Source organism: Lemur catta, chromosome 1, assembly GCF_020740605.2.
Source record: "Lemur catta isolate mLemCat1 chromosome 1, mLemCat1.pri, whole genome shotgun sequence".
In the NCBI taxonomy this organism is placed as follows: domain Eukaryota; kingdom Metazoa; phylum Chordata; class Mammalia; order Primates; family Lemuridae; genus Lemur; species Lemur catta.
Window position 1 is genome coordinate 141,227,141 of NC_059128.1, and position 24,238 is coordinate 141,251,378.

Here is a 24,238-nt window from a genome sequence, read left to right on the forward strand (position 1 = left end):
TATAAAATTATCTAATCTATGTAAAAGAAACTTTTCTATTACAGGTAATACACATCACAAAAATACCTACACATTTCTTTGCAGAAGGCATCGATTTTGGCGTGGATCTTTTTGCTATAATAAACTATGTCCATGAGTATAATAGATTTTGAGTCCTGTGAATCCTTGTAGTGAACCACCAAGTCTGAGAGTGGTCTTGGGGACTACTAAGCACATCTTTATTTAAGATATATTCAAAAATTGGACTACTTAACACCAACTACTTTGCTGCTAAATATGTCCCTGGCACCATTATCTCTCCCTGGATTACTGAAACAGCCTCCCAGCAGGGGTCTCTGCTTGTACTATTGCCTGTATTTTATTCTCCACATAGGAGTCAGTATAGTCCTTTTAAAACATAAGCCAGGGATTTATACTTCCAGCTCTGGGATTAACCTGTATCAGATTAAGCTTCCCAGCAAAAACAACCAGGAAAACAGGATAAAATATTAGTGAAATAACTTTAAGGCTAAACTTTGTAACTAAAGAGTTACAAAGCAGGCCGGGCGCGGTGGCCCAGGAGTTTGAGGTTGCTGTGAGCTAGGCTGACGCCATGGCACTAGCCCAGGCAACAAAGTGAGACTCTGCCTCAAAAAAAAAAAAAAAAAGAGTTACAAAGCAGTGAGAATTGAAGGACCATGATCTTAAAGATAAATGAAATATAAAAATGACCTTGGCATTTGACACAGCTTTTCCTCTCAAGGCATTTGCTGATTCAGATACAGCATACAAGAAACTGAAAAGTTAAACAGATAAGCCAAGTTTTGGAGAAGCTAAACAACAGAGAAATAAAGTGAACTGAATGGAAAGCAGAGGCCAAGAAGTTAAGAAGCCAAGCCACATTTTAAGCTGCCTCATAAGTTTGGTGGACTTAAATAAATAAGTGAAGTTCAGGGCATATCAAGGATATCAAAACAAAGGAAAAGCAAAAAGATGGCATATTTAAACTCAAATGTATCTGTATTGTATTAAATATAAATACTACCCTAACTACGAATTAAAAGGATCCTTTTTTAAATAAACTAATTAAAACAATAACATCATCGATCTAAACAAGAAAGAAACTAACTATAAGTTGTTTATAAGAGAAAAACACTTAAAAATAACACAGAAGAATCCTAAGTGAAAGGATGAAGGTAAATAACATGGAAATACTAACAAAGCAAAAGTTGACATCGCTGTACTAATAATATCAAAGTAGACATTGAGACAAGATGCACTGCTAGAGGTAAGAGGAGATTCCATAATGACAAAAGAGTCACTCTGGTAAAATATAATAATTCTAAATTTCTAAACATAGCTTCAAAATACATTTCTATGTATAGCCTAAAAATATATAAATATTGTTATGGACTGAATTGTGTCCTCCCAACATTCATATATTAAAGCCCTAACTCCCAATCTGAATGTGTTTGGATAGGTAACTTTTTAAAAATGAAGCAATTAGAGTGGGCTATAATGCAATATGACTAGTTTCCTTATAAGGAAAGAAACAGACACACCAGGAAAAGGCCATATGAAGACTCAGGCAGCCTGCAAGTCAAGAAGAGAAGCCTTGGGAAAAATCAAGCCTGCAGACACCTTGATCTGAGACTTCTAGCCTACAGAACCATTAGAAAACAAATTTCTGTTTTTCAGGTTACCTAGTTTATAGTATTTTGATATGGCATCTCTCGTAAACTAATAAAAATATATAAAATAAAAACTGACAGAACTAAATAGAGATGATGGTGGCTTCCTCTCCTTGTCTATTAAACTAGAAGTCCTATCAAGTTAAGGCAAAATAATAAATCAAAGGGAAAAAGATTATAAAGGAAAAAGAGGATATCCAAATGTAATTTTTCATTGTTTATACATTATAATATACAGAGAAAATGCATAAGAACTTTTAGATAAACCCTTAATAAGTAAATCCAGCAATAATTTTAATAAACAAAAGTCAGTGTTATTTTCATATACCAGCAACAAAGAGAAAATAATTTTAAAATGGTGCCATTATAAAGGCATATATAAAATCTCTCTATATATGTCAAATATCTATAAATAAATCTAACCCTGAATTACACAAAATAGTCACATAAAAAGCTACCAAACTCTATTGAGAGAAATTTTTAAATCCTTAAATAAGTTGAAGGATTTATCACAACTGATAAATTGAATGACTTAATATTATAAAATCATCAATTCTTCTCAAGTTGACCTATATAGTAAATGCAATCCCAGTCAAAATCAAATACTAAGAACCAGGATAATCCTCAAGAAGAAGGTGAAAAGTGGAAGATGAAAAATTTTATCATACAATACTAAAATCAAATTTATTATAAAGCTACAGAAGAATAAACACAAGATAGAGAAATAGACCAATAAAATAGTCAGTAAAGAGACATATGTATATGGAAACTACTGTAGAGAAATGAAGGTCTATTCAATAACTCTTCATTGGATATTCATATAGAAAAGTGAATTTTGGCCTATACTTGATACTATGCACAAAGACAAATTCCAGGTGGATTGTATAATAATCTAAATGTGAAAGATAAAACAATGGATCTTCCACAAGGTATCATAGGAGAAAACATGCATGATCTTTAGGTAAGCAAACTCGTCTTAAATAAGAAAATAATAATTGAGAAGGAATTAAAATTAAGAATGACAATCCATCAAAATACTATTTAGAGAGTGAAAAGTTAGAAAAATGGGCAAGGGACTTAAACAGATGTGTTTAAATGGGCAATAAATATAGAATTTTGAAATGTGAAAAAATTGGCACTCTCATGTATTGCTGGAGAGAAGGTAAACTGGTTCCACACTTTGGAAAACCATTTGGCAGTGTCTATGAAAGCTGAAAATAAATGTACCCTATGATTAAGCTAGTGATAGACATATTTAAGGGAGGACATTCCAGGCAGAGGGTACCTCAAGTCCAAAGACCTTAAGATAGTTGATTGTCTGGCACATTAGAGCAACAACAAAGAGGCTGGTGTGTTTATTTTTTCTCTCACCTTCCATTAGAATGTAAATGACATGTAGAGACATCTGACCTGTCTAGTTCACTGTTGTGTTCCCAGAATTTGTGCTTGTGTCTGGCATACAGTATAAAAACTCAATTAAATGTCTATGGAATGAAAGAAATAATGATGAAATGAGAAAGAGACATCCACTTTCCTGGCTTTTCATTAGCACATGTCTCTTCTTTTATTAATGCCATAAATCTTTGTGATGATCCAAATATTTAAGGGATGGCAGCTTCTGCCTCAGGAGTGTATTTCTTTAAGTGTTTTTGGTGGGCCATTAGTTCCACAAAATCTCACTAAATGGAGACAGTCCTATGATCATATATGAAACCTCTTCTTCCCATGCCTCCCACTTGGAAAAAAATCACACTGTGCGTTAGCATATGAAAATATAAGCGTTTCTGAGAATTTCTGCAGTCGGAAAATACTCCCATCATAACTTTTCAAGTATTTCCTGCATTGATTTGACCCTAGAATCCTTTTCACTTGGCACCTATTTACATTCTGAAAAAAAATGATACTGCATCATACTGACTTGAGGAAATTAAGAGAACACTGATAAATAAACAAGGCTTGCTGTCTCGAGTTCTGCTGAGGCCAAGACAGAGTGAAAGTCAATGGCTCAGAAAGAAGGGACATATAATAGTCCCTTTCCTTTGCAAAGATTTTACATAAGAGCCACATGGCATAGAGAGGGGGTGGCTGGTTAACTCAGCACAGAGTGTACAAAAGAAATACAATGAAACATAGTGGCAAGGTTCCCATGGAACCAATACTAAAAATTCTGTTGCTTTCAGTGACCATAAAAAGAGTAAATCCAAAATGAAAGTACCACGTTCTACTGAGGCAGCCCCAAGCCCTTAGTGTCATCCCCTGCAGTTCTTGCTCAACACACAGAGAAGGCGGATTTTTTTTTTTTTAATGATAGCTGTGATAAAACACAAAAGTAAGGACAGAAAAGACTGAGAGAAGCACAAATAATTGTCCCCATCTCTGAATATTTGTTGTGCGGCTGGAAGAGCATTTGGTGGTCGGATAAATTACTCCTTTATTCCCCTTTTTCTCATAATGTGACTTTGAAATTGGTCCCACATTTCACAAGCGTTCTCCATACAGTTCCAAGCCTGATATTGCCTTTTCTGAGATGTTACTCCTGCTACCGTCAGGATCCATGCCTTCCTGTAAGATGAAGCATTCTTAATAGCAAGTTTCCCTACCAGAAAAAAAAAAATTCTTTTTTACTCAGCATTACATAAACAAGTCATATCTAATTCTCTGAAGTGAAAATGCCATAAAAGATATATACATATACATTCTTTCAGCTAAATTGGTGCCATAAAGCTGTATTACAAAAATGAATAATGCTTTTCTGCAGGGATGTTTAGGGCTATACAAATACAGTTTAGAGACATTTTGGTTGCTTCTACCTTTGCAGGATAAGACATTAAAAGAAATCATTACTATATATTATTGAAGATAAAAGTGTTGGGTTATAACATTTTTAATATGGTGAACCTAGGCCAAATATTGAAGCTGGTATTTGTTTTATTGCTTTTGACGTCTCTTGTTTAAAGTCTCTCAGAAATGAAAAATTCCAATGAAAGCCATACTGAACTTTATTGATATAATCTCTATAAAGTAAAATCTCAATAAAAATTTATGCCACCTTATTTAATGAGAAGACAGGAAATGAAATTATTCTTGGAGACATTTTTAAATGGCCAATCAGATGTAATTTAACTGTCGCCTGGATATTTTACAGTATTGGAAATTGCAGGATGCATTTTCAGAAATGTTTTGTTGGTGCCTTCTTATTCTACAGAGGACTTAATGATAGTTATTACAACATACCACATTACACTGATTGTACTAAAATAATTCAATAATATAGCGTTAAAATGTTATCTAGGATCTATAAAGACTATATTAATTCTCCTAGCTCCCTACAAAGGCCTCTGTAAGTCAGAATATATATGTGATAAAGAAAATTGATATGAAAATTTCTGCACATATTTCTTTCATACTATTGAATGTTGAATGTGTATTATGTTGAATTACAGCAAAAGGTAAGTTTGGAGGCATATACAATTAACTCTTGCTTTGGATTCCCTCATGTTTAGTGTTAATGCATATGTGAATTAAAAAAAACCTCCAAAACATATGAAGTTCTCATCAGTAAATAAGAGTTATTTATGCTCTAATCCAAGGATGCCATAACATTTTCACAAATAACATATATATAAATGACGCTAATCAATATCAATAGTGTGTGTCTGCTAAAATTTTGGAAAACAAAACTCTTGTGCAGTTTGCCTTCAATCAAGCTTATTTTACATGTGTATATCAAGCAGTTACCTTCTCATTGGCTAATTCCTGGGTCCAGTAAGGAAAACTTATCTTATGGACCTTCCCAATGATATTGGTGTCTCCTGGGGAATTTTATTCTCTCCTCTCTATGTATGTTCTTATCTACTATTTTGACAAAATCATAAGGACACCAACATTTTCTAACTAGACCTTTATCTGAAATTCAAACACCACTTGTCTAAATTCCTGGACCACCTCCTTAAGACGTTCTGTAAACACATCAAATTCAATCTCTTGCAATTTCGAGCTGTGTGTGCTGCATTGGCTCCACGACGGAACTCATATTAAAAAATAATATGAATATTTGACTTACCCATGGTTTCACAAAAATTGCTTTAAAAAAATCTGAAAGAAAATCACAAGCCAAAATGTGTGTTTGAAAGACTGAGGATGTACCTTCACAATAAAAATAAAACAAGAAGTGTGAAAGTGAAATGTCAGAGATACCAACTGTCAAACTTAGTACTTAAAGAAATCGGACATTTCATACTTAATAACCTAATACTATGCCTTGAAGTTGGGTAATGTCATTTCTCTAAGTCTGCCTTTCTTCTTAAGTACTGTCTTGGCTATTCTGGATATTTTTCCTTTGCATGTAAGTTTTAGAATTGTTGCACATCTTAGGGGAAAAGCATCGAGTTTCTCATGAGTAAGTTTGACTTTAGCTGTAGGTTTTTTGTAGAGATTCTTTATCGAGTTGAAGTTTTTCTCTAATCCTAGTTTCCTGAGAGTTTTAACATTAATGGGTATTGAATTTTGTGAATCCAAATTTTCTCTGCCTCTATTGATATGATCATATAATTTTTTTAGTCAGCTTGTTGATGTTATGATTACATTAATTGCAAATGGTGAACAGCCTTGCATAACCCTTGCCTAACTAGAATAAATCCCATTTGATCATGGTGTACAATTATTTGTATACATTGTTGGATATGAAATGCTAATATTTTTTGAAGATTTCTGTGCCTATGTTTATAAAAGATATTAATCTGTAGTTTTCCATTCATGTAATTTATTTATTTGGTTTTAATGTTAGGATAATACTGGCCTCCTAGAATGAGTTAAGAAGTATTCTCCCTCTTTCTCTGGAAGAAACTAAAACAGAGAAGTGATGTTATTTCTTCTGTAAATGTTTGGTAGAATTCACAAGTGAAATCCTATGGTCTGTTGGGTTTTATTTTTTGGGTAAGGTTATTAATTATTGATTCAATTTCTTTAATAGATATAATTTTATTCATATAATCTATTTCTTCTTGTGGGAGTTTTGGCAATTTGTGTCTTTCAAGGAATTGATTCATTTTTCTTAGAGTATCAAATGTGTGGGCAATGTGTTGTCCATAATATTCTTTTATTATCATTGTAGTATTCATGAGATCATAGTGATGAATGACCTTTCTACTTTTTGATATCAATAATTAGTATTTTCTCTCTTCTTCTCTTAGCTAGCCTGACTAGAGGTTTATGATTTTTATTAATATTTTTAAACAGTTTTTATATTTGTTATTTTTATCTATTCATTTCCTGTTTCTACTTTCATTGATTTCTGCTTTAATTTTTATTTCCTTTTTTCATGTAGAAAATATTTAGAAACATTTTTGAATATTTTAAAAATATATAAAGATTTCTCTTGAAAGTTTTTTTGACCCATGATTTATTAGAAGTATGTATTTTAATCTCCAAATATTTTGAGATTTCCTAGCCATCTTTGTGTTATAGATTTATGGTTTAATTTAATTGTAACCTGAGAACATATTTTATATGATTTTTACTCTTCATAACTTCATGTTATCAGTAATGCTTTCAGTTAACAGTAGGCTATTAGTAGTTACATTTTGGGGGAATCAAAAGTTGTACACAAATTTTAGACTGTGCAGGGGGTCAGTGACCCTAACCCTCATGCTGTTCAAGGCTCAAGTGTATTTGCAGATGATGTGAATATCTACATAGAATTCTATATGAATTTTACATTCTATGGAATTCAAAGATTCTGTGAGACAAATGGTTAGAATCAGAAAGACAGCTACTGCATATTAGATCATTATGTGAAAAGTAATCTGCATTTAAGTGATCTAAGCATAATCATTTTATAAAACCAAACCAAACAACATTTAGAAATATATTAAAATCCCAAACAATGGAGAGCCACAATATCTTGATGAATTAGTAAGATACAGTATTTACTCCATCAGTTGTCTCAAAATGATACAAAGATTCAATAAAATTTTACTGTAAATATCATTGCAGATTTTTATGGACTTATTAATTTGATTCTAAAATTTATATGGAAATGCAAAGTTCTAATAATAGCTAAGACCCTCTGAAAGAACAAGCTGGAGGATCGTGTTTCAAATATTATGATTAATAATAAAGTTCAAGTTATTAAAATAGTCAGATAAGTAATATGGTTAAACAAGACTAATGAAACAATAGAGATCTCTGAAACAGACCCACAGATTTATCATACTTAATATTTGGCCAAAATCTACATTTTATGTTAAAAGGGAAAAATGGATTTTTAATAAATACTGCTGAAACATTGGTTATCTATGTGGAAAAACACAAAATTGAATCTCTAGGTTAAACCATATTCTCAAACCAATCCCTAATGGATTAAGAATTTAAATATGAAAAACAAAACTTCTCTTCTCTTTGAAGAAAATTTAATACCATGTCTTCACACCATCAAGTATAATTTATCATGATAAAGAGGGTGAAAAATATTAATATTAGCTATATATCTGGAAAAGAACATTATCAAGAAAATAAAAGAACCCCAGGAATAAAGAAGAACAATGAAGTAGAAAAATCAGCAAGTGATTAACCATAGAAGTCTTTGTTCATTTTCGTTAAGAGATATATTCAACATAGTACATGATCACATTGTTTATAAGAGCAAAAATCTGAAAACGATTGAAATGCCAGGAGGGATATAATTGGAAATCTTGTAAAGGAATACTACACAGCAGTAGAAATAAACTATGGTTATACTTTATGATATTATAAGTAAAAAACAAAAACAAAAAACAAAGATGAGTCACAGAGGAATGTATATTGTATGATCCCATTTTTTGTGTAGGTCACAAATGAGCAAAACAAAACAAATAAGTGATCAAATTAATTTTTATAGAGAATTATTAACATAAAATCAAGATGGTAATTACTTCCGGAGAGGAAAGGCTGGGCTGAAAGCCAAGTGATGCCCATGGGGAATTTTCCATAATATTGACAATGTTCTATTTATTCAGCTAGACACAATGTATTTGCTTGTATTCGCTGATTAGTATTCTTTGCAATGCATCTATATGTCATATCTATAGGCCAGAATAAAAGAGTCATAATATTTAAAATGAAGTATGCCTTTTTCTTTACAAAGACAATTCAAATATCTCTTCCTAACACAATGTACTACATAATGTACTAAATAATGTACTAAATATTTTTTGCTTGGAATGAATTATTTTGGGAGTTTGATGAAACTATTAATATCATCTTGAGCAACCTGCAATAGTCTTGAAGGGAGGTAAGTGGATTTTAAGGGGGTGACCTTAAACTTTTGTGCCTTTTGGGGGTTTCCGTTCTGATTCTACTTCAAGAATCTGTCAACCTGTATAATTATAACTCCCTTATAAAATCCTTATGTATTTATTTTTAAGTCTCCTGACATCTTTATTTTATGAAGACTCCTGCCTCGAACGCAGTGATCCCCTGAAGGTATTATACATAGCCATCATTTGAGAAATCCCTACAGGGAACTGTGAAGTTATTTTGCCCCAAGAAGGCAGACCAAGCCAGAGGAACAGTGGTATGCACTCTGAATCAAGACACAAAACTGAGCTAATCACTTTCGATAGATATTCCATTGCCTGCACAGCTAGGTGCAGCATGCTCATTTTGTAAATATGTTTTGCTATTTTCCTGGTATTAGTCAGCTTGCTTGAATAGATTAGAAATTGAAAGGTGCTTTGTCTAACATCATGGTAAATTCATATCCTGATACAAGAATGCAGATATCTTGACAGGCACGATATTGCCCCTACCTTCCTTCACCTGGTGCTAGAAGCCAAGGAGAGAAATACCACACGAAGGCCTAACCTCAAGATTCTTAAGCTCTTGTAGCAGCTTGGACTCGTCATAAAAGACATTTAATCCACTGAATTTAGTGCAGCGTTCAAGCTGTTGGCGTATTTTGGCAGTATAAGAGAAAGGAGATTCAGGAGCAATAAATACATTTTTTCCTTCATTTTACAAAGTATTTTTCTACAACTAATTTCCCTCCACCATGAGCAGTAGGAGCATTATCAGGTATGTACCCAGAATGTCTTTAGAATAGGGGATAAATTCATCCAAACATTCTGCATCTCATATCTCTGATTAAGTGAATAAAAAATATTTAAAAGGCATTTTAGGTGGCCAGAGTGGATGAGAGGAGGCTATTCAGAGCGTGAGAACTGGAGACAACTTTTAAAAAACAACTTAATTTCCCTAATTGTTCTAATGGTAACAGAGAAGTTGTGGCAGATTTTTTTCCCCAAAGCAGTGGTAACAATATCTACTATACTGTGTACTCTTCCAGAACCTTGCCACTCTCTGATCGAGAGGTAGGGTCTAAGCCTCTTACCTGGATAGATGGTTGTGCCTCCACTAACACATACAGGAGGCAGTGTCACTATGTGACTTTGTACACCACTAGATCATAAAAGGAAACACAAATGTCCACCTGGCTCTCTCTGTCTTGGGACACTTACACTTGGTACCCACACAAGAGGAGGCCCAAGCCACATGGACAGTCTTAAGTCAAGTAGAACAGAGTCTCCCAGCCCTCAGTCCCACATGAGCAGAGAACAGCCAGTAAGTGCTAATTTTCAGCTCTCTGAGCAAGTAAAACTGGCAGCAGATGCTCCAGCCCTCAACTGAAGCTGCCTTGAGTAGAATGTAATTGTTTCCACCAAACCTGCCCAAATTGAAGATTTGTAAGTAAAATTAATGATATTTTAAACTACTCAATTTTGGGATGGTTCATTAGGCAAAAATATATAACTGGAACGGAAGTCCACAAATTTTGGCTGGGTAGAGATAAACTAACAAAAAAATGAGGTCAAACTCCCCCTCCGCCAAGAAAACAAAACAAACAAACAAACAAAACCCAAACATTGGATGGGCTTTGATGGAACTCTACAATCAAAGTTTCTCTAAAGTTCTTCAAAGAAAAAATTCTGTGAGACCATTGGAAGAGGTTAATAAAAGTAAGCTTTGAATTAGAGGCAATTGAGAAAATAATTAGATTATTTAATGTATGCTTTAATGCAGTTTCTTTGGATGAATCACTATCCAAAGTTCTCCTTTGAAGTAGGGATCACCAGTGCAAATGAAGCCTTCTAGAACTTCTTGGCAAGGAAAATGCCAATAATTATGGAGACATAACAAAATCCTCTTAACTTCTAAAGGGCCGACATTGTGGAAGTGCTGAATATAATGTGTAAATTATTATTTTTACAAAGTTTTAATTTTATATGCATTAGTAATCTTGAGGGTTTTTTCTTTACAGGAATGGCAGTCAAAGAATTCCCCTACTTCAGTATAATCCAGTTCCATTAAAGTAGATTACTGACTACAGACTAAGTTTTGAGACTGTTGATCACTTCCTTATAAGCTCATCTTTTACTTGGGGAAGGCAAAATGGACTTTGTAGGGGATATAATCCCTGACTGTTAAGAAAAATATGTCATATCCCTAGGCACTTTAAAGAATTGATAATATCCCACATCATATACTTATTTATTTATTTGAGACAGAGTCTTGCTATGTTGCCCAGGCTGGAGTGCAGCAATATGATCATGGCCCTCTATAACCTCAAACTCCTGGGTTCAAGCAATCCTCTTGCCTCAACCCCAAGTAGCTGGGACTATAGGTGCACACCCACCATGCCCAGCAAATGTTCTTATTTTTTGTAGAGATGGGGTCTCTCTATGTTGCCCAGGCTGGTCTCAAACTCCTATCCTCAAATGATCCTCTAGTCTGGGCCTCCCAAAGTACTGGGATTACAGGCATGAGCCTCTGCACCCTACGTTATTTGTTTATTTATTTTTTAAAATTTCCCTTCAGCCTTTATTTATGTATTTATTTTTAGTTTAAAAGAAAAGAGATTTATTTCTTACAGTTCTTGAGGCTATGAAGTCCAAGAATATGGTGTGAGTATCTGCTCTGCTTCTGGTGAGTACCTTGTGCTGTGCCACAACAGGGCAAGAAGCATCATAGGGTGAGAGACACATACTGAGAACCAAACTGGCCTTTGTAACAGACCCACTCTTGAGCTAACTTACCCACTCCCATGATAATCCATTAATTCATTAATCTATAAATGGATTAATCCATTCATGAGTGCAGAGCCCTCATGACTCAATCACCTCTTAAAGGCTCTACCTCTTTTTTTTTTAATTTCAAAATACTATGGGGGTACAAATGTTTTCAGATACATATATTAATTTTGTTATGCTTGAGTAAGGATTATAAGCGTGCCCATCACCCAGACAGTGATCATTGTCTCATCAGGTACTCATTAGGTAGGTTTTCATCCATCCCCTCTTCCCTACTCCCCCCTGCTTGATTTCCACTGAGTTTTATTTCCTTCTGTGCACATGTGTGCTCATCAGTTATTTCTAGTTTAATAGTGAGTACATGTGGTGTTTATTTTTCCATTCTTTAGATATTTCCCTTAAGATAATGGTCTCTAGTTCCATCTAAAGTGTTGGAAAAGTACTTAATTCATCCTTCTTCGTGGCTGTGTAGTATTCCGTAGTATACATGTACCACATTTTGTTAATCCACTCATGGATTGATGGGCATTTGGGTTGATTCCACATCTTTGCAATTGTGAATTGTGCTGTAATAAACATTCACGTGCAGGTGTCTTTTTGACAAAATGACTTCTTTTCCTTTGGGTAAATACCCAGGAGTGGGATTGCTAGATGAAATGGTAGGTCTACTTTTAGTTCTTTGAGGAATCTCCATACTGTTTTCCATAGTGGTTGTACTAATTTGCGGTCCCACCAACAGTGTATCAGCATTTCTTTCTCTCTGCATGCATGCCAGCATCTATTGTTTTTGGACTTTTTAATAAAAGCCATTCTAACTGAGGTAAGGTAATATCTCATGGTGGTTTTAATTTGTATTTCACTGATTATTAGTGATGTTGGGCGTTTTTTCATGTTTATTGGCCATTTGTCTATCTTCTTTTGAAAAGCTTCTGTTCATGTCTTTTGCCCACTTTTTAATAGGGTTGTTTTATTCTTGCTGATTTGCTTGAGTTCTTTGTAAATTCTGGTTATTAAGCCTTTAAGTGATACTGTTGAATTCTATGGACTTGAAGCCACTTCTGGTAGGTACTTTCCTAGAACTCCCTTTTCTTATGTTGACCCAATCCTTAAGGACAGAAATTTCTTCATGCAGCTCACATAACTTCACAGTGTGAACAAGGTATTCAGAGAAAGCTTATAGAAGGATGATGTTGGATAGTTATGAGATGCCTAGAGCTCTTTCCATTTTACCTGATTCAACACAACAGAATGCTTAAAGGATAAAATGGAGTTGTTCTAATTACAGGTCATTTCAAATGTATACGACATGGGAAGTAAAGGAATGTGAGGAAAGGATATGAAATAGATCAATTACATAGGCACAAAACCAATGTTCCTCCCATCCACATTTTGAGTTTTTTTGTTTGTTTTGTTTAATTCAATTTAGTGCAATATTTGTAATCAAGGATTTATGCTGGTCCATCCTTGTTTTCCTGGCCATGTAGTGTTAAAATTTCTGAGTGATTTTAGTGACATAAGTTAGTTCCTTAATAGAGAGTGTGTTAAGTTGGTCTTCACGGGAACCAATTCTTAATCTCTAAATCATTAACATAGAATGTTAATTAACTGCATATATATATATATATATATATTAACTAACTGTGTATATATATACACACACACACACACACACACATATATATGATTTTGGAAATACCTCGAGAGTAAAATCCATGGACTAATACATTCTTTTATTATAAGCTATTATGTACATTTAAATGAACGTGTGTCTAAATCTAGATCTGCATCTATCTACCCATCTATTCATCTGCCCATCTGTCTATCCGTATCTTCCCATGCTAATGAACACAAACTCTAGTAAAAGATTATTTTTCTTGAAAAAGCAATTTCTCATCCTTAAAACACGAAAGCTGGCACATCTCACCAATCAATTTAATTTGATTGAATTAGTGTGTGACTATCAAGGCATTTTGGAAATGAACATTTGCATATAATTAGTATACTATTTAACATTTAGAAGGGGGGAATATAATTTAGTCCACAAATTAGGATGCTTTAAAATGAGTGTGTTTACCTTGAAAAGTGTCCATTGATTTAGTGTAAGAGAGTTTATGTGAAATATTTATTTAAATTTTTCATTGAGATAGATACATAGTCAAACTGAACAATATAGAAACAAAATACAGAACAAAGTATCAAAAATATAGCCTGCTTACAATGGCATTTCATTTTCTTTTTGAATTTTGGCTAACCAGAGTCAACAAAAGTTCAATTATTTGTTACTATTTATTTTCAAAAGCAAATGTGCTAAAGAGTATTTTAGATATTTATGCATTTTTAAAGAGCTTAGGTAGCTGATTTATTCATGAAACATTAAGGGGACACAAACAAATCCCCAAAGTGATGCTAATTTTTAAATTAAATATACATAAATTAATCCACATAACTCTGGGAGCAAAATAATTCTTAGAAAATGCATGGAATTCATTATGAACCATTAAAGAAGCATTCAATAATTACTAGCACTAAGAATAATTTATAAAATAAACTTACATTTTTTCCCGTTTTGTAATATTGCAGCTTACATAGATTTAAGAGAATCCAGTTGCTGTTTGTAGTGTTTTCTTGAAAGAATAATGTTAAATTTTCTGCTCTTCCAATAGAAAAAAATAATACTCAAACTTCAAGATATAGAGTTTGAATAGAAAACTTTTGACAGGAGTATCACTAAGGCTAAAACTACCTCCTAATCTCAGTCTTTTGTTACTTAAATAATTAACTGTCTTTCATGGTCTTGCCTAATACTGCACTTGGTTCCACAGAAATACTGTATGAGTGAGTTTAAACATTAATTCACTTGCCTGCAGCATAATAATAACTACATTTAATGTCTGTTAACAGGCTACATACTGTCACAGGTATGTTACATTACCTCAGTTACTCTGAGTGACTTCAAACCTATGAAATAAACTCTATTGCCTCTATTTTATAAGTGAGGAACTTCAGTAATTTACTCTCTGTCAGAGGCCGGCAAACTATGGCTTATGGTCCAAAATTACCTATTACCTGTTTTTGTAAATAAAGTGCTAGAAAACAGCTAAGTCCATTAATGTACAGGTTGTCTATGGCTGCTTTCTTTCTACAACATCAGAACTGAGTATTTGCAGCAGAGACCATATACCCTATGAAGGAACAATATTTACTGCCTGGCTTTTTACAAAATAAGTTTACTCCGCCTTAGGTCACTCAGAAATGTCTTTCAAATCCAGGCTTTTCTCATGCTAAAATCTTCTCTTTTCACTACACCATGATACATCTCAAAGGAAAAAAAAATGTTGAGAGGAGGAATAAATTATGAACTTACTTTTTTATATATTTTTATTTGCCTTTGTGATCTACAATAATAAAATGAGGATTTTGGATTTAAATTCTGTCTTAGAAATGTATTGTGAATCCAGACCAGGCATAGAAATATTTATGGACTGAGACATATTTTAAAAATGAGAATAACAATACCTGATTTTTCTGCATCTAAGGTCTTGGACAGATGCGCTCTTTATAATTCTTTTATCCACTTTTCCGTAACTCTGATTTCCAGACCAGACCTGTGGCAAGTCTGATTCACTTAGCTGGAAATGATCTAAAACAGTTTGCAAAAGTGTTTGCAATTGACAATGTAGATGATGTATGCTTTATACCTACACAGTAATAGATATACCAGTAGTATATTAGTAGTTCATTTTGGGTTGTTATGAAATATAACCAATAGCAATTTAATTCAATACAAAAAAAATTTTTTTAAGGATTTTCTCAGCATTTTGTGATGTCTTCCAGAGGGTAATAGTAATTAATATTTGCATAGCTATTGATTTAATGTGAGAATCACTTTAACACATATTGCTTCTCTTGAATTACCCACATACACATAATAAACAAACAAGTATGGCCTATTTAATCTAGTTAAAATTTAATAAGCAGCTACAATGTGCAAATTACTATGCTAGGTGGTAGGCATCAAATGCTTACATTCTCGAGGAGAAGACATATTATGAAATACTGTTTTTCTCCTCAACATTAAATGAAAAATTTTATAACAAAGGTAATCTGGGCACTATGATAGATTTAGTTTGAAGAAACTGATATTTCAGATTTGAACAGGGGGAGGCAGTGTAAGTGTGTCAGTGTAGAGCAAACACTTTTCAACTCTGGCCCATCAGCACTATTGACATTTCAGGCAGAATGACTCTGTGTTGTGCTATTTGGGGCATTATAGGATATTTAGCAGCATCCTTGGCTTCTACCCACTAGATGCTGGTAGTGGCCTTGTTTTTCCTAATGGTGACAACCAAAAATATCTCCAGATGTGATCAAATATCACTTGGGGAAAAAATTGCCCTTGCTTGAGAACCACAATGTAATGAATGAATCACAGGGAGCAAGATCAAAAATGAGTCTAGGACATGAAAATAGATCAAATGCCTATTTTTGTCATGAACAGAAGAGGGAATGAGATAAGGGCATATTTAGGTGGTAGAATATGTAGGACTTGATAGACTGGAAGTGGGTTGTAGAGCAGTTTTCCAGCTTTAGTGGTAAGATGAATCACCAGTGATGCTTGTTATGAAGTTGAAATTATGGCAATTTTGATGCATTTGGCATAAAATAACAGTGCAGGAATACAGTTTTTAGCACACATCACATTTTGAGAAAAAATTTATGTAGCTAGTGGAAAACTATTAGAAGGGCTGGTAATAATGAGTAAATCAATTACTGGCATAACCAGCATAACTAGAATAGTTGGCCAAGAAATCATAGTGAAGTGGGATCTAATCCCTTTTGGGGCTGAGAATCTTTGGGGAATGTATGAATAAGCCTTTGTTTTCTTGGTTATTAAAACAACAGATTCTTTTGTTCAGGAGCATCCTGAGCAAGAAAGGGTTACTGTATTGGTTTTTAACAATTCCAGGAAATAAAAAATATAACCTGCAATTGTCAAAAATGTAGATGCCGCCTAAGAACCATGCATATGAAGTGAGGTAATTTGGGGAAACAGTTCATGTTCACGATTTGTAAATTTGAAGTTCATGTTTCGAAATACATACAGAGGAGAGTATTTTTTGGATCTACTGGAGGCACAGAATGATGCTTTATTAGGCCTTTTGCTGTCTGTGCTCATCAAGTTGGAAGACACTAGAGGCTTTAGCTCCTTGGAGGAAAGAATCTTGCGACAGACTACAATGCCTCCTGGTACTTCCTAATGGCTTATGGTGTATGGTTCATGTTCAAGAGCCCTGTGATTGATGTTAATAAAATGAGATGATTCTGCAGAAGTACCAGAGTGATAAATGTAATCTTAGAAATTGAATATCCTGACCCCATGACCTCAGTTCTTGACTTAAACCTCACTAACCATTTATAACATTAGGCTACTTATTTGGTATTTATTTATCCATGCCAAAAATAACTCTTTTAAAAAGGAAAGAGGAACAATTTATTCTTTTAAATGTTCAGTGCGGTTTTGAGGAGTCGAAGAGAAGCATTTTTAAACATTTTATTCAACATTTGCCAGTAGTTAGTGAACTAGAGAACAAGGCTACTGAGGGTGGCATATCCACCAACCATGCATCTCCACTTCCCTAAAGAAAAGACACTGATCCAATTATAAATCTTTTGTATTGTCTGTAATTTTCTTTAAAATTCTCCCACATAGATAGGATGCAATTTGTCTTTAAATTATGACCTAGTAGAATTTAATTAGCATTTGTGCTCTAATTGGATATACATATTCCAAGGCAGCAATGGTATTTTAATTAGCATGCTGGCTGTTAGGAATAATTTTTCAGTTGTTGAAATTCGGTGATGTTAAAGATATGTGGATTGTATAGAAATATTGTAGGGGCACTCACCTCCTGGTCTGCATAGCGTATAAGAATGTAAGTGATTCATATTCTCTAACCTTTGAAATGGAGGACTAGGTAGGGATTCTCATCTCCAGGCTATCTAAAAGGGACTTCATTTCACTGTATTTCCTAGGCCTGCCACGTTAATAAATGTACATCCTTGTGGGAGAATCAGTCTGAAATTTCTTTCTTTGAACCACACACCTTAAAGCATGGATGCCACATTGGAGAACAAACACCATATTTCATTGACTCTAAAATGCACCTTTTAAAAGTAATATAACATTTCTAAAATTGGGACATAGCATACAATCTCTTTCGGCTAGGTAGTAGTCAGGATATACTTGTCACTGTCAATACATTCTGGCAAGATCAAAAACGTGCCAGCATTTTAACTTGCAGAATAGGCACTGGCCTTGAATTGAGAGATGATGGTGTAGACTCATTTAAGAAACATTGCATCAATAATCTTGATAGAACAGAGGATTATATTGCAAGGGGAGAGATGGCGGGGCAGTGATAGTGATGCCTCTTGGTCCCAGGTTGATTTAGAAAAGATCAATTTTGAATGTGAAGATGTTTTAAGGACACATTAATTAATGTACTTTCCATGTACACAAAAAAATGATATATAATAATTTTTTTAAAAAGCCATGTGTTTAAGTGGCTCTTTGATTAAGCATAAAGAAAGCTGAAGTGATAAGAAAGATGTGTTCCATAGTTTAGCAGCAAATGATTTTTTTCTTAGTGGTGTGTAAAACAAGAGTTTGTTTCACAACAGATGGCATTTTAGAATGGATGAAATAATGGTAATTTTGAATGGTGGACATGTCTTAGTGTATTTCTTACAACACCCTGGCGCAGAGTGAATGTGTCCTCGCAGACAACTAGACTGAAGAGTGTCACTCACTCATGGGAGCTTATGAACTCGAATTCCAAGGACACTTGGAAACAGCCTCAAATTTCATTACAAATCCCATCCCCCTTCCCACTCCACTGCATCTGTGCGAATCTAGCCCCAGGAACAGTAAATAGTTCCTCAAGGTAAATCTCCAAATGAACCATCATTATGACCCTGGATATATTGATTTGGGAAACAATTCTTCAAATGACTTTAGGGTATGCTTCTGAATATAAAATATACCCAAAGGGTTTATAGGTTAAAATATTAAATTGTACAATAATAGAACTATTCTGTGCTTTAATAAATAATAAATTTTTTCAAGTTTATGAAATGAATCCAAGCCACTAGCCCAACAATTAATGCTTTTTAATCCCTCCTATCTGAATATACAGCATGGGATCATTTGGAAGGATATCAACATATAAATGTCTTTAATTTAGGATGCCATTTTCCCCATTATAAGGAAACAAAATCCTGTTGCCATGTTGTTTTGTTCTGATTTGGTTTCCATATGAGATTTTTCTTATTTTTGTATTCTTTACCCCCTTCCTCAGATATTTAGATTTTGCACAGTTTGGAATGATTAATTAATATAGCAAAAGACTAGCTCATAGAAGAAAAAGGCCTAAAAAGGTTCTAATTTTTAGTGCATACTTTAATCATACTAAGAATGAACACAAAGTCATAAAATATTATAAAGGACACAAATGAATATTTCAAGAAACTTTTTAGAAATTAGAAGTTGCTGAAGAGAAAGTATGCTGAAACTAGAAGAAACTGTAACATCAATAAGGATGAGTTTATGTCAATTAAAGTGTACTACATTTTAAATTAACTTGTGAAAAATCTAAATTTACAAAGAAAAAGTACAGAAGGAGCTTTGTAAATGAAGTCTTCAATTCAATAAGCAATTTCGTGTATAATTATTCATGTGCTAATTCTGTAGAGTATAATGTCACTGTGGTACAAGAAAGTCCCTATCAGAGTGTCACTCTTGAAAGGTTGCCTGGGTGGAGGACCTTTGAGGGAAGACCTGAGAAGGAAATAAAAGCCTCTAGTGGGAACTGAAAGTAACTCTTGAGGTTTCACAGAAAAATAAAATTGAAAAGGAAGTAAAGTATGAAGTTGGTAAGGGAGAGTAAAAACAAAACAAAACAAAAAAACAAAACAACTAAAACACTCCTTTATTAAATTAGAGGCCCCTCTTCATAGGATGTGTGAGTTTCTGGAATACGTGGAGAAAGCACACCAAGAAAGGCAGCAACTTTGTGGTTGGTGGATTCCTGCCTAAGCCCCGGCATTGCATCTTTCCCATCTGTTCACTGGCAGAATGCCTTCCACAAAGAAAGGTCAGGAGAAAAAGAAGGTTGTTCTACCAGCAGCGAGGGAGTAACTAGGGCATATACTATCAATATTCACTAAAGCATGCATACATTACCATAAATTTGGGCTTTAAGAAGCAAGTACGGATGGGTGAAATCATACCTAACAGGTGCAATGTACACTATCTGGGTGATGGGCACACTTATAACTTTGACTCAAGCAGTACAAAAGCAATCCAGGTAACCAAAACATTTGTACCCCCATAATATTCAGAAATAATAAAAAAATTTAAGTAAAAAATTACAAAAATAAAATTTTATGATTTATTAAAAGAAAAGAAGAAGAAAAGAAAGAAGAAAGAAAGAAGAGAGAAGGAGGAGGAGGAGGAGGAGGAGGAGGAGGAGGAGGAGGAGGAGGAGGAGGAGGAGGAAGAAAGGAGAAGGAGAAGGAGAAGGACAAGAAGAAGAAAAGAAGAAAAGAAGAAAGAAGAAGAAAGTACCTTACTCAGTCAAGGAGATTTGGAATTTACCATGAAGGAAACAAGAACTTCAGATGTCAGCATAGACATCAGGCTTAAAGGAATGAGGAATATTATCTATGTATAGGTAGTATGGAAGCCTACCAATCAAAGGCCACTAGGAACATGCTGTAGTCACATAAATTTCAAAGTTAACCTTATTTGGTTCCTACGGTATGGTGAACATGCTCCAGCTTAGTCTTAAGAGATCTCAGTAAGACAGAGGTGGAAAGGACTCCTCACAGTGTATGGGGGTCTGGATTTGTGCTAGATGATTCTGAAGAAGGACTAGAGAAGTTGGATCCTATTCAAGGTTAGATGCTATCAAAAAGCAAAAACAATTCAGAAATTTGATATTGCAATAACATTTGTCTTCAGGGTATGAAGATTAAAGTGGAGCTAGGATTGTAATTAATAAGCAAGTAGTGGTATTTCAAAATAGGGTAAATAAGTGGTTTGGAGGATTGCAGTTTGGTCTGGTCTATGTTCCATCAGTCTTGTTGGAAACATTGTTATATTATGTTAGGAGCAAGGCAGCTTGATTACCAGCTGGGCAGATTTTTCATTTCCCCTGTAGAGTTGACCAGAAAACATAATGACTTTGAAGATTTGCCAAAAAGCTCTATACGTTGTTTACTTATTAACTGTCCAACTTATTAAAAAAACAGTCAAGGCCGGGTGCGGTGGCTCACGCCTGTAATCCTAGCCCCCTGGGAGGCTGAGGCGGGTGGATCACTCGAGGTCAGGAGTTCGAGACCAGCCTGAGCAAGACCCCGTCTCTACTAAAAATAGAAATGAATTATCTGGACAACTAAATATATATACAGAAAAAATTAGCCGGGCATGGTGGCGCATGCCTGTAGTCCCAGCTACTCGGGAGGCTGAGGCAGGAGGATCACTTGAGCCCAGGAGTTTGAGGTTGCTGTGAGCTAGGCTGATGCCACGGCACTCACTCTAGCCTGGGCAACAAAGTGAGACTCTGTCTCAAAAAAAAAAAAAAAAAAAAAAACAGTCAAAATGAATGAAAGTGGACAGATTATTCTGATAATGCTATAAAGCAGCAAGAATTAAATAAATATATGACCCAGATTGGCACCCATCATATCACGGGCACCCTGAATCTTTGGCAGTCATGAGCCAAGTAGAATAATGCCCCTGCTCAGGTCTTTGATAACAAGGGAAGAAGAAAAAGGGAGATTTGAAAGCTTCACAGTGTTGCAAGCCAAAACATACTGGGGGTCACATTTTCTACAATTCTGTGAGTACAAATGATGTGATCACAGATTGCTTTGTATGATAGGCATTCCCATGTGTTATATGTTGTAATTAAGAGGAACGTTCATAAAATCCTTGTTCTGGTTCCATTGAGCCCTGAAGGGGAATTTTGGGAGAATTAAATGGAAAAAATCTAGACATCAGGAGTTGAATCACACATATCATGTATGTGACCTTGGAAAAGGAATTTAACCTCTCTGAGCTCCTATTTCCTCTCTGTAAAATACGAATAGTGATATAGATCTTTTGGAGTTGCTAATGCTGTTCACTTAAATTTGTGAAAATGCCTGATCCACACGAAGTGGATCCACACAATTAGCGTGGATAGAATGTTAATATGAATTTGATTCCTCTCACTCCAAATTCACTTGCAAATTTTCAAACTATCTCTTGGTTAGTCAAGAGATACCTATCTTAAATTCTTTTTGGTTGTAAGTTTGCAAGTAACACAAATGGATATAAACAATTAGCTGAAGAAGGAAAAGGAGGAGGAGGAGGAGGTTGCAGTGGGTGAAGTTAGGGGTGTTTATATGAGGCATAGTGCTTAATTTCTGGGCCTGCAAAAGGCACTTAGAGATCTAGAACTACTTATCAGCAAAGCCATAGCAGCACAGCCTACATTCTCTGCATTTCTTGTCTTTGCTTCCCCCCATTTTTCTACCTTACCGATCTCTTTTTGCATTTCAGATTTATCAATGCTTCATATACATATGTACCCAGCAATGAAAAGACTACCCTATTTACTATTTGGGGTACCACCTAGACTGTGTGGCTATCACTCACTTCAGCTCCATGAGGAAGAGAGTCTGATTGCACAGTTGGTGAGGCAGACCCTGAGATTTAACCACAGCTGCCAGAGGCTCAGCTTTGGGGAGCAGAAACTGACTATACGTTGCTCTTGAATAAAGGGTGTCAATAGGTCATTGGGAGTTGGGAAGCTCCAGTAAAGGATATTTATCCCACATATCTAATAATAAATGTTAAATATTTTTTTAGGTCATGGTGGCAAGACCAGAATTTAAACTTTGTTTTCATTTAAAGGTGAATTTGACTAAAATAATAATAAATATCAGGGAGAAGCGTCATTTTTTACTGACATTGTCTCATTAATCCCCACAAATCCATGGGTCTGTGATGCTGTTATTCCTAACCAGAGATGAGGACTTTAGGTTTTGAAAGGATGTTCAAATCTGTATGCTTTTAATATCTATAATTGAGAGTGGAATGTCTTTAAACCCATTAAATGGTCCAAAACTGATTTGGGACCTAAATATCAGAAGTATGCCAATAAGAATCTACGTGAGAATGAAAGACATTTCCAATGGAAGTTAGGCACATTTTAAGACAGGAAAGGTGAGAAAAAATTACTCAACTTTTCAAAACAAATGTATTGAAAGTAATAGCAAATTTTTTTTATTTTAATGACTATGATCAACCTTATAATAAGAAAATCAGCACAGAAACTTCAATGTATGATTTCAAAGAATCTCTTTATTTTACAGTGTTGAAGTTTTTAAGTCCTGAGCTATACAATTTTGACTATAGCTTGACATCAAATACAAAGACATGAAGAAGACGGTGTGCTATGGTACAGATCCCTAACTTGATCAATTACAGTAGTTTAGCTAATGCAACTGAAGGGTAAGTTTGTTAGTCACGTGCCAGCCCATACTTAAAGAATCATTCAACTAAGAGTTAAACTCAATTCCGTACTTAAGAAAAGGTGAAATAAACAATAGCCTTGCAAAGGAAAAAAAGAAAAAAAACTACCTGAAACAGGAGATGAAGCATAAAGGTGACAAAGGCAAAGTCAAATACAGTAATTATAACCTCTTGTGGGAGAGCTAACTTTGAGAGTTAAGACTTGTCTTACAATTTTGTGAGCATGGAATATAAGCCTGATATACAGGGAAGCAGTACGTCAACTTCCACCTTACAATTTAAACACATACAGATTTTCAGCAAACACATCTTCATACAGGAAATAAAAAGAGCTGGGTTTTATATAGGTTGTAGTTTCTGAGCCAATTTTCTATAAATAACCCACTGATGTCAAGTGAATTACAGTCTTCTCAGCTAAGGAAGCTGTAGGCAAACCCAGAAGCCTATTAAGAGGGAAATGACAAGTTGTGGGCACCTAATTGCATTAGCTCACCACCAGGAAGACACCAGAAGTCTAAAACCAACCTGACTGGGGATTGACTGGAATTGAATCTTCTCTAGAATGTTTTTCCCAACTTAAAAGCCCTGAGTGTTTAAAGGAAAAAGTTTGTTTACTGGTTTGGTCAAAAGCAATTTTATTTTTTCTCTTGTAGTCAATGAGATAAATGTATATGCTTTGATTACTTTTAATAATAGTTATAAGAATAAGGATATTTATAGGAATATACAAAAATATCTTTGGGAAAAACAACAAAGTGCATATTTACTGTCTACTGATGAGTCATTGGTTATACAGTCATAAAGTATAACCGGTATATCCGTATACACTTAACCCATCACAGAGACCTTTCTTTCCCTACCTTCACTCTGTCAAAACACTTTCCCGTCCTCTCTATAGACTGTTTGTTTCTTTTTGTGTTATC